Source organism: Convolutriloba macropyga, chromosome 13 (genome assembly GCF_964194025.1).
Source record: "Convolutriloba macropyga chromosome 13, txConMacr16.3, whole genome shotgun sequence".
Lineage (NCBI taxonomy): Eukaryota > Metazoa > Xenacoelomorpha > Acoela > Convolutidae > Convolutriloba > Convolutriloba macropyga.
Window position 1 is genome coordinate 16,731,307 of NC_134480.1, and position 13,954 is coordinate 16,745,260.

A 13,954-nucleotide genomic window follows, 5' to 3' on the forward strand; every position below is an offset into this window, starting at 1 on the left:
CTTCTGCAAATCAGTCGCAAAGGGAACCATAAATGGAATGCATTTGCACTTTTCTACGAATTCATTCACACTTCCGGAGATATCATCATCATTTAATACATGCTGGGAAGATTTTACATCACTTAATCTAACTCTAATAACAGTTATCTAGATTCACCAATTTGAACCGAATATTGATTCTCAGCACCATTTCTTGACGATTCATTTATATAATTTTTTTGATCGAAGTCATTTTGCTTGTCTTTCTAATCTGGTAAGTCAAACTTTCTTTCTAATTCTCACTAAGTTTAAGACTATAGTTTGATCGATATTCTAACATATCCTGTGAGGTTTTCAACTTAGTATACAGCTCTTCCAAGTTTCCCAAGTAACCGAGCATTTCAATTGACGCCGTCGAGGTGTGAGCAACTGTGGGCATGTACTTTTCGTAAAAATGCCACCTAGTGGATCAAAAATCATAAGAGCATTGCATGTGTCGAAAATTAGCTTAAAGATGCTTAAATAGATTTGAATTTGAACGAATTTGTAAGATTTTCATTGGTTACTTTTTTAAAAAGGACTTTTAAAACTCAAATTCACCTCATTATTGCATTCCTGTTTTGTTCAAAATCTGTATTTAATTTGCTAGCTTCAGATGCAATTGTAAAAACTTATGACTCGTAAATAAATATTTAATAAAGGTTCATTTTAACCAAGAGTCTGTAAGACGAATAGCAATAGTATTATAATTTGGTCATTAATTTTATTGGAATGATAATTCCGTGGGTTCTGACATTTACGTACAGACCTGATCGAGGGGACAAGGAATGGAAAATCAGTAAGCAATTAGTGATCAATATGAACTTTGTTCCCGTGTCTGCAAACTAAAATGAATTGTAAAATATCAAAAGAAATTAGTAAAATCAATTCTGACAAACAAGTGCGTCGTATATTTTTCATGTAAACGCATCTAAATAATTATTTTGACGACAAAAAATGACGTCAAAAATTTCGTCAACAATTCAATCTTTAATCTTTTTTTCACACGCTAGTGTTGCGACTGGATTCAAATTGAACAGATTATAACTTGTCTGAAATCTGTATAAATAGCAACTTACTATATTCTACTTTTGGGCAGTGAATGTAGCCCAAAAGGGGAAGAAAAATAGTATTTAGTGATGATATGATTTCAGATAAAGCTCTAATTTGGAGGAGAAAACAATTTGAGAGCCCATTAGGTTTTAATAGGTTATAGTTTAATGCTGCATCCGGCATTTCAAGTGATTCAATACAGAATATTTGAACACAAAATCATTAGGAGAACCATGGTTGAAAGGAATTATAATTTTGTTCTAGCGTGGGCTTTATTTGTTTATAATAATTCAAAAAAGACGTAAAATAAAGCCATGCCCCTAAAGACATAAACTAAGTATGGCTAGACATTATGAAGCTCAATTTCCATCTTTTTTATAACCATAATATTACATGGTTATCACATATGGATATCTAGTTATAAAAAACAAAATTGTAGGTGGCGTCCATCGAATAATTTTCTGAATTTATATTAATGAAAAAGTCTCCAGATCTAGGACAAGATCTGTCTTGTGATTTATCTGATAGCTAAATTTTGTTACTTAATTCCACATTTGAACATGCAGACAGACTAGGATGTCGCCAGTCTTGTAGGCATTTTTCTGTAACTCCTCTATTTCGATAAAGAGTCATTGGTCACTTCTCTCACTATGTGCCAAACCCTCAAAACGTTTTGGCCAATTGGTTCTGTCAAAGGCAATTCATGCTACTTTAGCTGCCTTCTGTACCTATAAGAAACTAGAAGTTCGTCCATTTTTCTGAAACTCCTGTTTTTTCATAAATAGTCATTGCGTGAAGTAGTTATCTTATCTCAGTTTAATTAATACAGCTACAGCCTTCCAAGGCTATAATTAGACGCTCTAAAGTGCAAAAAAAACAAAGAGGCTAACTAAATTGCAATGGCGCACAAATTTCGACCAATTGAAGCAGAGATAGACTGCTTCTTAAGAAGAGTTAAAATTTTGAGATTTAAGCTTTGATAGAATCTCAGAAAAAGAATTACAGAAAAAAGACTTACAGAAATAAGACAAAAACATCCTACACTCATTTCTTGTTTTGTATAGAGGCACCAGAATTTTTTATAAATATTTTGATATCTGCTTTTCGACTCTTGTAAGTTCTCGAAATGGGAAGCTCCGCCCCGCACCCATATCTGTTGTCTAAGAATCACGTTAAACATATCAATATTCCTGGTAGCAACTTGCTACGAGTGTTGCGGGAAAGTGGATAACTGGCTCTATTGAAAGCAAACGCTTCTTTCCACCAAGTAAATTTTCCCAATGACTCTGAAAGTTCAGGCAGCTTAGAACATACAGAAATTAGTACTGACTATGGTGTTCTCATGACAGAGTACGTTCCCGGTAGCTTTTACAAGAGCAGGTTTTCTTATTTGTGTACAATTATCTTTTTGTCATAATGAAAAATTTGACGTTTTACGATATTTTCAAAATTGTGTGTTTTAAATTGTATCACTGGCAACGGTTCACATAATATGTTTTTCTGACGGGCGGATCTCTCCCCCCCCCCCCCCCCCCCACCTTTGTTTCCATTCGAAGTCTTCTAATTGAGTTTCTTTTCTACTGAAGCTGCCTGTCACCCGCTTTGAACAACATTGATATTCGTCTCTTGGAGTGCTTGCTGGAGTGTTTTCTAGTAGTGCTTGTGTTACTGTTATTATCTTTTGAAAAGTGACCTGATTTCGCTCTGATTTTAGCTTCCGCAGTGCCTCACGGCCATTGTGTCTTTGTACCGCACTCCCAGCACAGCACTTAAAGCTGCTGCTCTTGGCGCTTGCCCGGGCGCCATTAGAAAACCCATTTTAGGCAAATCTTGCTCCAAGTTTTGCAATCTCTTTCATGAAAATTTTGGTTTTATAGAGCTCTTGAATTTAGGTAATAGTGTGAAAATTCAACTCGGAGAATTTAGAATAAATGAAAAGGCGAAATGAAGAAGGCAGCTTCTGAAATCTTTACAAATGTTATAATGATTTGTAAAGATTTGTAAAGATTTATAAAAATACAGATAACCCCCCCGGCTTTATCTGTATTTGCCTTTACCGAAATAACTTGGCAAAGTGTCCGTGCTCTGTTCGCTTTTTCTGAAATTCAGTGTTTCATCCCAATGACAGCATTGTACTTTCATTTCTAGTCCCTGACGTTATCCAACATTTGAAAGCTAAAAATTTAAGACTTTTTATTTTTTTTAGAAAATTAATTACCTGGTTTAGTCAATGTTTTGTGGCGTGAGTGTTAAATAGAATGACATAATGTGTTATGTTTGTATATATTCCACCACGCCAATGTGATTTGACGCTCTTCAGGCTCTCTGACGATAGAGTGTTTTCAATGACATCATGAAATAGCAGCAGATTTTTTTCCTTTCGAAAGCAATGTTTGTTTTCCAATCAGATGCCTTCCCTCTTCAGATTTTTATACGTTCGTTCAAAATTTGGCCCGGAGCTGCTGTTATCTGACGTCATACTTCTGCGATTCTTGCTTCAGCACGTTATTTTCTCGAAAGGACACTGGGATAGTGCTTCTGAAATGGGCGGTTTTTTTGCTAATAACCTGATAAATTAAATCATTAATTGCAATAGAGAATTCAACATTCGTATGTGCTACTCTATAATTTTTCCCGCAACTTGCAAACTTTAATGAAACGTAGCCATGAAACCTAATTGTTTTAGTCTGATAAACTCTTTTTCGGAGTTATACATATTTCAGACCTTTTCCGACCGTGACCCCCAAGCCTGGTAGGATTGGGAACGGTTGTACCATAACTTACAAAATGTACTAATTTATTAGTTGTACTTGTGTTAGCTAAGTTAAAAGTTTGTTCACATTGGCATTCACATAGGTAAAACTTCAAGTTGTAAAGTCAAGTTTTCAGCATGATCACGCTTTCCCTCTTTTTACACAAAATTATTCTTCATTCTCATCACTTTATTTCTGAAATTCAATTGTTCTCAATCTCTCCTGTTTTGATACCCGAAAAGTTCAATAAGGATTCGAGAGGGAATTCCACGTCCTAGAGAACTGCCGCATTGGTAACACTACTGCCTGATATAATTGAGAGCTGTAACCCTACACTTCACAGAATACAGTGGATCCGTTCCTTGAATCCAACGTCACTTAATCTTTACGTGGCAGAAATACTTATCTCCGTAACTAGAGATATCACATAGGTGCACGTGACCCATTTTTACATAATGAATTAGCATGTAACGACACGTGCTCTGTAACGGTGTTAGCACATCGTACTGGAGCAAAATTGGAAAAAATCCCATTTCTCTTTTCAAGTGGATTGTTTTCAGTGTTTTCATTTGCACATATTATACTTCGATGCAGGCAAAACTCATCAAAAATTTAACAAAGATTCAAAAATTTTTGCTAAAGTTTCCTCTCCCTCTACTCCAATGAACATAAATACAATACCAGAAACGTTTTTATTACCAAAATTTTTGTCTGCGATTGATATCATCTTTTTAAGAAGATTGCTTTTTAAGATTTTTGCTAAAATTTCCTCCCCTTCTACTCCAATGAACATAAATACGATACCAGAAACGTTTTAATTACCAAAATTTTTGTCTGCGATTGATATCATCATCTATGAAAAAGATGTGGACAATAGCACCGCTCAAATAGAAAGAGACCGCAGAATTCAGAATGGACAACTGAAGAATGCATGGCTCAACAACTGTCAGAAGATTGAAGTGGCGGGAATACTGTGCGGTGATAGACCATGGAAATTTTGCGACAACAAAGCTGTCTCGCTAACCTATCTTAGCCTTGGTATGGAAGGCCCTCGAATATGTAGCTCTCAAGAACCAACTATTCAGATTGATCAAATTTCTACAAAGGACTTTTGGGAGAGTTTGGAAAACGCCTTCACAAAGCATAGAAGTATAACTTTCCATCGTTATACTTTCCTAACACGAAAACAACGGTCAAAAAATTCTACGGATGTCTCATCATAAAATTAAATCGTTGTTCCGGTAAAAACTTCAAATCCCCAATTTTTATAACTGTGAAGAGAGATAAAACAGTTAAACTGGCTTTAGACTCAAAAATTTTATATAAATCTATACACAAAAAAAATACCAAATGCCTAATATTGATAATCTAATTGAAACGATACAACAAAATTTAAACACAAACACATCACATGAAACAGCTTTCTTCTCCACACTGGAATTGAAATACGCATACAGTCATCAAGTGGATTGTTTTCAGTGTTTTCATTTGCACATATTATAATTCGATGCAGGCCAAACTCATCAAAAATTTAACAAAGATTCAAAAATTTTTGCTAAAGTTTCCTCTCCCTCTACTCCAATGAACATAAATACAATACCAGAAACGTTTTTATTACCAAAATTTTTGTCTGCGATTGATATCATCTTTTTAAGAAGATTGCTTTTTAAGATTTTTGCTAAAATTTCCTCCCCTTCTACTCCAATGAACATAAATACGATACCAGAAACGTTTTAATTACCAAAATTTTTGTCTGCGATTGATATCATCATCTATGAAAAAGATGTGGACAATAGCACCGCTCAAATAGAAAGAGACCGCAGAATTCAGAATGGACAACTGAAGAATGCATGGCTCAACAACTGTCAGAAGATTGAAGTGGCGGGAATACTGTGCGGTGATAGACCATGGAAATTTTGCGACAACAAAGCTGTCTCGCTAACCTATCTTAGCCTTGGTATGGAAGGCCCTCGAATATGTAGCTCTCAAGAACCAACTATTCAGATTGATCAAATTTCTACAAAGGACTTTTGGGAGAGTTTGGAAAACGCCTTCACAAAGCATAGAAGTATAACTTTCCATCGTTATACTTTCCTAACACGAAAACAACGGTCAAAAAATTCTACGGATGTCTCATCGTAAAATTAAATCGTTGTTCCGGTAAAAACTTCAAATCCCCAATTTTTATAACTGTGAAGAGAGATAAAACAGTTAAACTGGCTTTAGACTCAAAAATTTTATATAAATCTATACACAAAAAAAATACCAAATGCCTAATATTGATAATCTAATTGAAACGATAACAAAATTTAAACACAAACACATCACATGAAACAGCTTTCTTCTCCACACTGGAATTGAAATACGCATACAGTCATCAAGTGGATTGTTTTCAGTGTTTTCATTTGCACATATTATACTTCGATGCAGGCAAAACTCATCAAAAATTTAACAAAGATTCAAAAATTTTTGCTAAAGTTTCCTCTCCCTCTACTCCAATGAACATAAATACAATACCAGAAACGTTTTTATTACCAAAATTTTTGTCTGCGATTGATATCATCTTTTTAAGAAGATTGCTTTTTAAGATTTTTGCTAAAATTTCCTCCCCTTCTACTCCAATGAACATAAATACGATACCAGAAACGTTTTAATTACCAAAATTTTTGTCTGCGATTGATATCATCATCTATGAAAAAGATGTGGACAATAGCACCGCTCAAATAGAAAGAGACCGCAGAATTCAGAATGGACAACTGAAGAATGCATGGCTCAACAACTGTCAGAAGATTGAAGTGGCGGGAATACTGTGCGGTGATAGACCATGGAAATTTTGCGACAACAAAGCTGTCTCGCTAACCTATCTTAGCCTTGGTATGGAAGGCCCTCGAATATGTAGCTCTCAAGAACCAACTATTCAGATTGATCAAATTTCTACAAAGGACTTTTGGGAGAGTTTGGAAAACGCCTTCACAAAGCATAGAAGTATAACTTTCCATCGTTATACTTTCCTAACACGAAAACAACGGTCAAAAAATTCTACGGATGTCTCATCATAAAATTAAATCGTTGTTCCGGTAAAAACTTCAAATCCCCAATTTTTATAACTGTGAAGAGAGATAAAACAGTTAAACTGGCTTTAGACTCAAAAATTTTATATAAATCTATACACAAAAAAAATACCAAATGCCTAATATTGATAATCTAATTGAAACGATACAACAAAATTTAAACACAAACACATCACATGAAACAGCTTTCTTCTCCACACTGGAATTGAAATACGCATACAGTCATCTAAATTTAGACCCGGAAAACTCCCGGCATTGCAATTTTAACATTGTTAGCGGCGATGGTACAGATACATATCGTTTTTTTGCGGACTTATGGGGTTAACTGACATGCCAGTGGCTTTCCAAAAAGTAATGTATTACCCATTAGTTGGACTTTACAATACTCCTTGTTTTCTAGATGATTTTGTAATAGTTAACCGTGGATCAAAAGAAGATCATTTAAAATTAGTTTATAAATGTCTTCAAAAATTAGATGAGGACAATTTGAGAATAAACTTACCCAAATTCCCCTTCGCAAAAACTGAAATAGAATGGTTTTGTTACAAATTTACCCAATCTGGAATTGCACGACTTTAGACTAAAAAATCAGCAATTCTAAGTTTAACAGCACCTAAAAATTTAAAACATTTACGATTATTTTTAGGATCTGTACATTACCTTGGTAAATTTTTTCCTAATCTTTCTCAATTATGTCATCCACTTCGACCTTTACTTAAAAAGAACACTTAATTTATTTGGAATAATGAACTAGAAACTCACTTCCAACATATTAAAAACAAAGTAGCAAATGCCAGAGAAAACAAATACTATAATGCACACTTGGAATCTCGTATAAAATGCGATACATCTAGAGCTGGATTAGGAGTTGCTTTAGAACAACGATCACCAAAAAGTTGGCATACAGTTGCATTCGCGTCTTGTTTTCTGAACTCAAATGAAGATCGTTATAGTGTAATTGAATTAGAATTATTAGGTGTGGTGTGGTTCGTTGAGTTTTATAAATATTACTTATTCAGAAAATCATTCACAATCATTACCGATTATCGGGCAATACTTTCAATCATGAAGGATCATAGATCTTATAAAACTTACAATAGTCAATTAGGTCGTTGGGTGGACCGATCACTACATTTTGAATATAATATTGATCATGGGCACGAAAATGGGGCTGGTAGATTACATTTCTCGCTAACCAAATCAATAAGCAAAAGTTACAAACAAATATGATGAGGAATTTGCGGTTGCAACAATTACCCACATTCGTGACGCAATTGCAGCATTTTATATAAATTCCACACCACAAAACTGTCAATCACAGCGCTTTATCGGCGTAAATCACACTGATTCCACACGTGTCTCAATAGCTCAACAAACAAACCATTCCAAAATGCTTTCTGCCTTAAATCTCCGCACAAATCAGTTGCTTCTCTCTCCTTCTGCAAACGCAGCACAAATCCAGCCTTCCGATAATTTAAATATGAGTACCTCAAATACATCACAACAGACGCCACCAAATCCTGCGACCAGCAGAGTAATCTTTCAGTCAACACCCAATTCGGCGGTCAATTCCACCCATTCTTCTAACGAGGGCCCAACATCACCAAAATGGGAACTATCAAAGAAGGAGTTCTTTGAGAACAATTTTACTCAATTGTTCACGAAGGGATTTCTCGCAGTACTCAAAAGCAAGGATGCAGGCTAGAAAGAAGTGAGAGATTGCATCCTCCGAGACGATGAACAAAAATGTAAGGAGGTCAACTCCTACCTCTTGTCATACTGCGATCTGCACGTTCGCTCGGAATGTGTCTGTGTGGACAATTGTGTGGCCATAACACACTCAATAAAAGATGCGGTTCTCGAATCCTTGCATCTTACCCACTCAGGCAGTTGGGTCATGACTACCCTGGGTCATTATGCATTTTGACTTTGGCCCTAAATGCATAGGGAAATCCTCAATAAGGCGGCACAGTGCAAACCCTGCACTGAGATCGGTAAGTATATAAAATCCGTCATTCCAGCAACCTTTACGAAATGGCAACCTGTACAAAATTGCTCAGAACCTAACGACGAAATCCAGCGAAACTTTGGTCGACCAATTACTAGTCAAAAAGATCAAGATATTTATTTCCTTGTATGTATTGACCGTTTCTTTAAGTATCCCACAGTAGAAGTTTTCATAAAACTAACGGACCTAATGTAATCAAATGTCTTGATGAATACATACAAATACATGGAGCTCCCCGATATATTAGATTAGATCAAGCACGTTGTTTGCTTGGATTTAAAGTTAAAAATTTCGTAAACAAATAAATATTAGAATTATTCCCGCTCCTGCTAACAATCACAGAGCTATTGGATTAGTAGAGCGTTTGATACAAACAATTAAAAGGCGACTAAGTTGCATGAAATTAGCTTGTAGAAATAACACATTCACAATTAAAGAATTAATAAAGTCAATAGTGTACGAATTACGTATATGCAAACAAAAGACTACGAATGTAACACCTTTTCAAGCACATTTTGACAGGAAACCAAACACACCACTCAGTATTATAGATACAATACCACAGTCATCTAATCTGTCATATGAAAATATTCTCAATCACTATTTAGACGCTGGCACAGTCCCAGTGGAAGATTTTCTGAGCAACCACGGTTGGGTAAAAGGAGAACGGAGCGACATTCTAGTCGAAGAAGCTATGACAAAGGCTGAGGCGGATGCGGGAGAAGATATAATAGGGACAAAGTCAAGTCAGTCTCCTGATTCATTTTCCACCCGAAATCGACAAACACTATATCACGCACTGAACAATCTCTAGAATTAAGTTTGGCCAGAAAAGTCTCAAACCGTTCGAAGCGGGATTTGCGGGGCCTTTGGGAGACGTTAGCACCCGGCAGTGCTGTCGTCCGAACATCTCCTACAACAACGGCAATCAAAGAGCCAGGTGTACCAGTAGTGAACGTACGCAATTGTGACATAGCTAAGTTTGGAACACGTGCGGAGCGTAATACGCAGCTGTGGCAATATGCCCATAGAAGACCACTTCCGTATGACAAAACGACGGAAGAGAAAATTGAACAGCACTCCAAAGACCTTAAGAAACAATGCTTAAGAGATAAAAGGATTAGGCGCCGACAACCTCAACATGATAATGTTTCCGGAATTTCTTCGTCAAATAGCAATATTTCTTAGGCTATTACCGAAGAAACCTCTTGACGGAACAAGTCAGTAACGCAAGTCGTCAGCTACACCGAACACTTCAACTGCCTCTTCAATAGCAGTCACTTCAGCGGCCTCTTCGACGGTCACCCTGACGACCTCAAAATCAAACAGGAACAGAAAAGCTCCAGATTTCTTTGAATTCGAGAGAAAGGTGTGCTCAGTAAGTGATCCGGAAACAATGCCGGTACCCAAACGCCAAAACCAGAATAACCCAGTAATCGAAACGGTAATCCCGGAGAAAGCCTGTAAGCCCAACAGAACCTCAGCCAATTGGAACTTGGTCTCCTGACGAGTATGATTATGCCGACTACGGACGTGAAGTTAGCATGAGCATTTTCAATGCCGAAAATCAAATTTGGAAACTTTTGCTTTGACTTGTCGCCATAATCAGTATTCAGAAAACTTTTACATTTGACTTCTAAATTCCATTCATTGTCTCAAACTTAATTTATTAGTTGATTATATTCATTTGCTGCAAAATTATAATGTGAATGAAAATTGTTTATTATCATTCAATTCAGTAAATCTGTTGATTTACATGACGTAACATTTGTGCTGCATTTGCCTCTTATTTTACGTCATTTGTTTAAATTTATTTGTAAACGCTAATGGTTTACATTATCCTTAATTTCACTTGGAAAGCCATTGCAATTCCAATTATTTTTTTGATGCAATTCTAGTTGCTAGTGTGAGTGTTAAAGTAATAATTATTATAGTAACCAGTACATATGCTAATTATATTATAAAAATTTCAGTAACTCCAGTTTAAAATTTGTCAAAGCCATGGATGTGTAGTACGCTTGTACCATATCTTAAAAAGTGTAATAAATTATTAGATGGACTTGTGTTAGCTAAGTTAAAAGTATGTTCATATATATATATATATATATATATATATATATATATATATATATTCACATAGGTGAAATGTTACCTTCAAAAGTAAAGTCAAGTTTTCAGCATGATCACGCTTTCCCATTCTTAAAATTATCTGTCATTGTCATCACTTTATTTCTAAAATTCAATTGTTCCCAATCTCTCCTGTTTTGATACCCAAATAGTTCAATAGGGATTCGAGACGGAATTCCACATCTTAGAACAGTGCCGCAATCGTAACACTACTGCCCGATATAATTGAGAGCTGTAATCCTACTCTTCACAGATTACAGTGGATCCGTTCCTCGAATCCAACGTCAATAAATATTTACGTATTCGTGGCACAAATACTTATCTCCATAACTAGAGATATCACATAGGTGTACGTGCCACATTGTTTCATAAGGATTCAGCATGTAATGACACGTGCTCTATAACAGGGTTAGCACATAGTACTGGAGGACAATTGGAAAAAATCCCATTTCTCTTTTCAAATGGATTGCTTTCAGTGTTTTCCTTTGCATTTGTTTTGCTTCCATGCAGTCAAAACTCATCAAACGTTTAACGTGTATTCATATTTTTTGCTAAAATTTCCTCTCCTTTTGCTCCTAAAAACATAAATATGATACCAGAAACGTTTAAATTACCAAAAATTTTGTCTGCGATTGATATCATCTTTTCCTTGAGCCTTTTTCTCAAAAGTTCGCTATTCTTTAAACAAGTCACCGAAGTTTGCAAACAAATCAAATTTTGCAAACAAATTTGCAAACAAATCAAATTTTGCTTTTATCTTGTTTGGAGAAATAATCTTTGATTTTGCTGGATTTAGGATTGCTAGCAGGGCATTTCGTGCTTTACTTTTCTGATGGGTTGACAAGATTTTGGCCTGGTCATGATTTCCATTCGAAGTCACTTTTTTTGACTTATAATTACCGGTTGTAAACCCAGCAGAACCTCAACCAATTAGAACTTAGTCTCCAGAATATTATGATTATGCCGACTACATATGTGAAGTTAGCATGAGCATTTTCAATGCCAAAAATCAAATTTGAAAACTTTTGCTTTTACTTGTCGCCATAATCAGTAGTCACAAAACTTTTCCATTTGAATTCTATATTCCATTCATTGTCTCAAACTTAATTTATTAGTTGATTATATTCATTTGCTGCAAAATTATAATGTGAATGAAAATTGTTTATTATCATTCAATTCAAGAAGTCTGTTGATTTAAATGACGTAACACTTGTGCTAAATTTGCCTCCTATTTTACGTCATTTGTTTAAATTTATTTGTAAACGCTAATGGTTTACATTATCTTTAATTTTATTTGGAAAGCCATTGCAATTCCAATTATTTTGTTATGTTGCAATTCTAGTTGCTAGTGTGAGTGTTAAAGTGATAATTATAGTAACCAGTACATATGTTAATTATATTATAAAAATTTCAGTAACTCCGGTGTAAAATTTGTCAAAGCCACGGATGTGTAGTACGGTTGTACCATAACTTAAAAAGTGTACTAATTTATTAGATGGACTTGTGTTAGCTAAGTTAAAAGTTTGTTCATATATGTATTCACATAGGTAAAATGTTACCTTTAAAAGTAAAGTCAATTTTTCAGCATGATCACGCTTTCCCATTCTTAAAATTATCTGTCATTCTCATCACTTTGTTTCTGAATTTCAATTGTTCCCAATCTCTCCTGTTTTGATATCCAAATAGTTCAATAGGGATTCAAGACAAAATTTCACATCTTAGAAAAGTGCAGCAATCGTAACACTGCTGCCTGATATAATTGAGAGCTGTAATCCTACACTTCACAGTATACAGTGGATCCGTTCCTTGAATCCAGCGTCACTAAATCTTTACGTGGCAGAAATACTTATCTCCATAACTAGAGATATCACATAGCGTCACGTGACACATTTTTTCATAATGAGTTAGCATGTAATGACACGTGCTCTGTAACAGGGTTAGCACATCGTACTGGAGCACAATTGGAAAAAATCCCATTTTTCTTTTCAATTGGATTGTTTTCAGTGTTTTCATTTGCATGTGTTTTGCTTCGATGCAGGCAAAACTCATCAAACGTTTAACATGTATTCAAAATTTTTTGCTAAAATTTCCTCTCCTTCTGCTCCTATAAACATAAATATGATACCAGAAACGTTTTAATTACCAAAAATTTTGTCTGCGATTGATATCATCTTTTCTGTGCGCTTTTTTCTCAAAAGTTCGCTATTCTTCGAACAAGTCATCGAAATTTGCAATTAAATCAAATTTTGCAAACAAATCAAATTTTGCTTTTATCTTGTTTGGAGAAATAATCTTTGATTCTGCTGGATTTAAGATTGCTAGCAGGGCATTTTGTGCTTTACTTTTCTGATGGGTTGACAAGATTTTGGCCTGGTCATGATTTCCATTCGAAGTCACTTTTTTTGACTTATAATTACCGGTTGTAAACCCAGCAGAACCTCAACCAATTAGAACTTGGTCTCCAGAATAGTATGATTATGCCGACTACATACGTGAAGTTAGCATGAGCATTTTCAATGCCAAAAATCAAATTTGAAAACTTTTGCTTTTACTTGTCGCCATAATCAGTAGTCACAAAACTTTTCCATTTGAATTCTAAATTCCATTCATTGTCTCAAACTTAATTTATTAAATGATTATACTCATTTGCTGTAAAATTATGCTGTGAATGAAAATTGTTTATTATCATTCAATTCAGTAAATCTGTTGATTTACATGACGTAACATTTGTGCTGCATTTGCCTCTTATTTTACGTCATTTGTTTAAATTTATTTGTAAACGCTAATGGTTTACATTATCTTTAATTTCACTTGGAAAGCCATTGCAATTCCAATTATTTTGTTTTGTTGCAATTCTAGTTGCTAGTGTGAGTGTTAAAGTAATAATTATAGTAACCAGTACATATGTTAATTATATTATAAAA

General features: G+C 35.0%; 2 protein-coding genes across 4 annotated transcripts in view; one reads left to right on the forward strand and one right to left on the reverse strand.

The window, feature by feature from the left end:
• LOC142351530 (uncharacterized) overlaps positions 1-819 on the reverse strand; it is a 60,261-nt gene extending 59,442 nt beyond the window's left edge. Inside the window, exon 1 of the mRNA XM_075403601.1 lies at positions 788-819. The gene's annotated coding sequence lies outside the window, so the exon portion shown is untranslated. The remainder of the gene's footprint in view (positions 1-787) is intronic.
• LOC142351537 (sialin-like) overlaps positions 1-13,954 on the forward strand; it is a 438,741-nt gene that overhangs the window by 327,964 nt on the left and 96,823 nt on the right. The window lies entirely within an intron of this gene.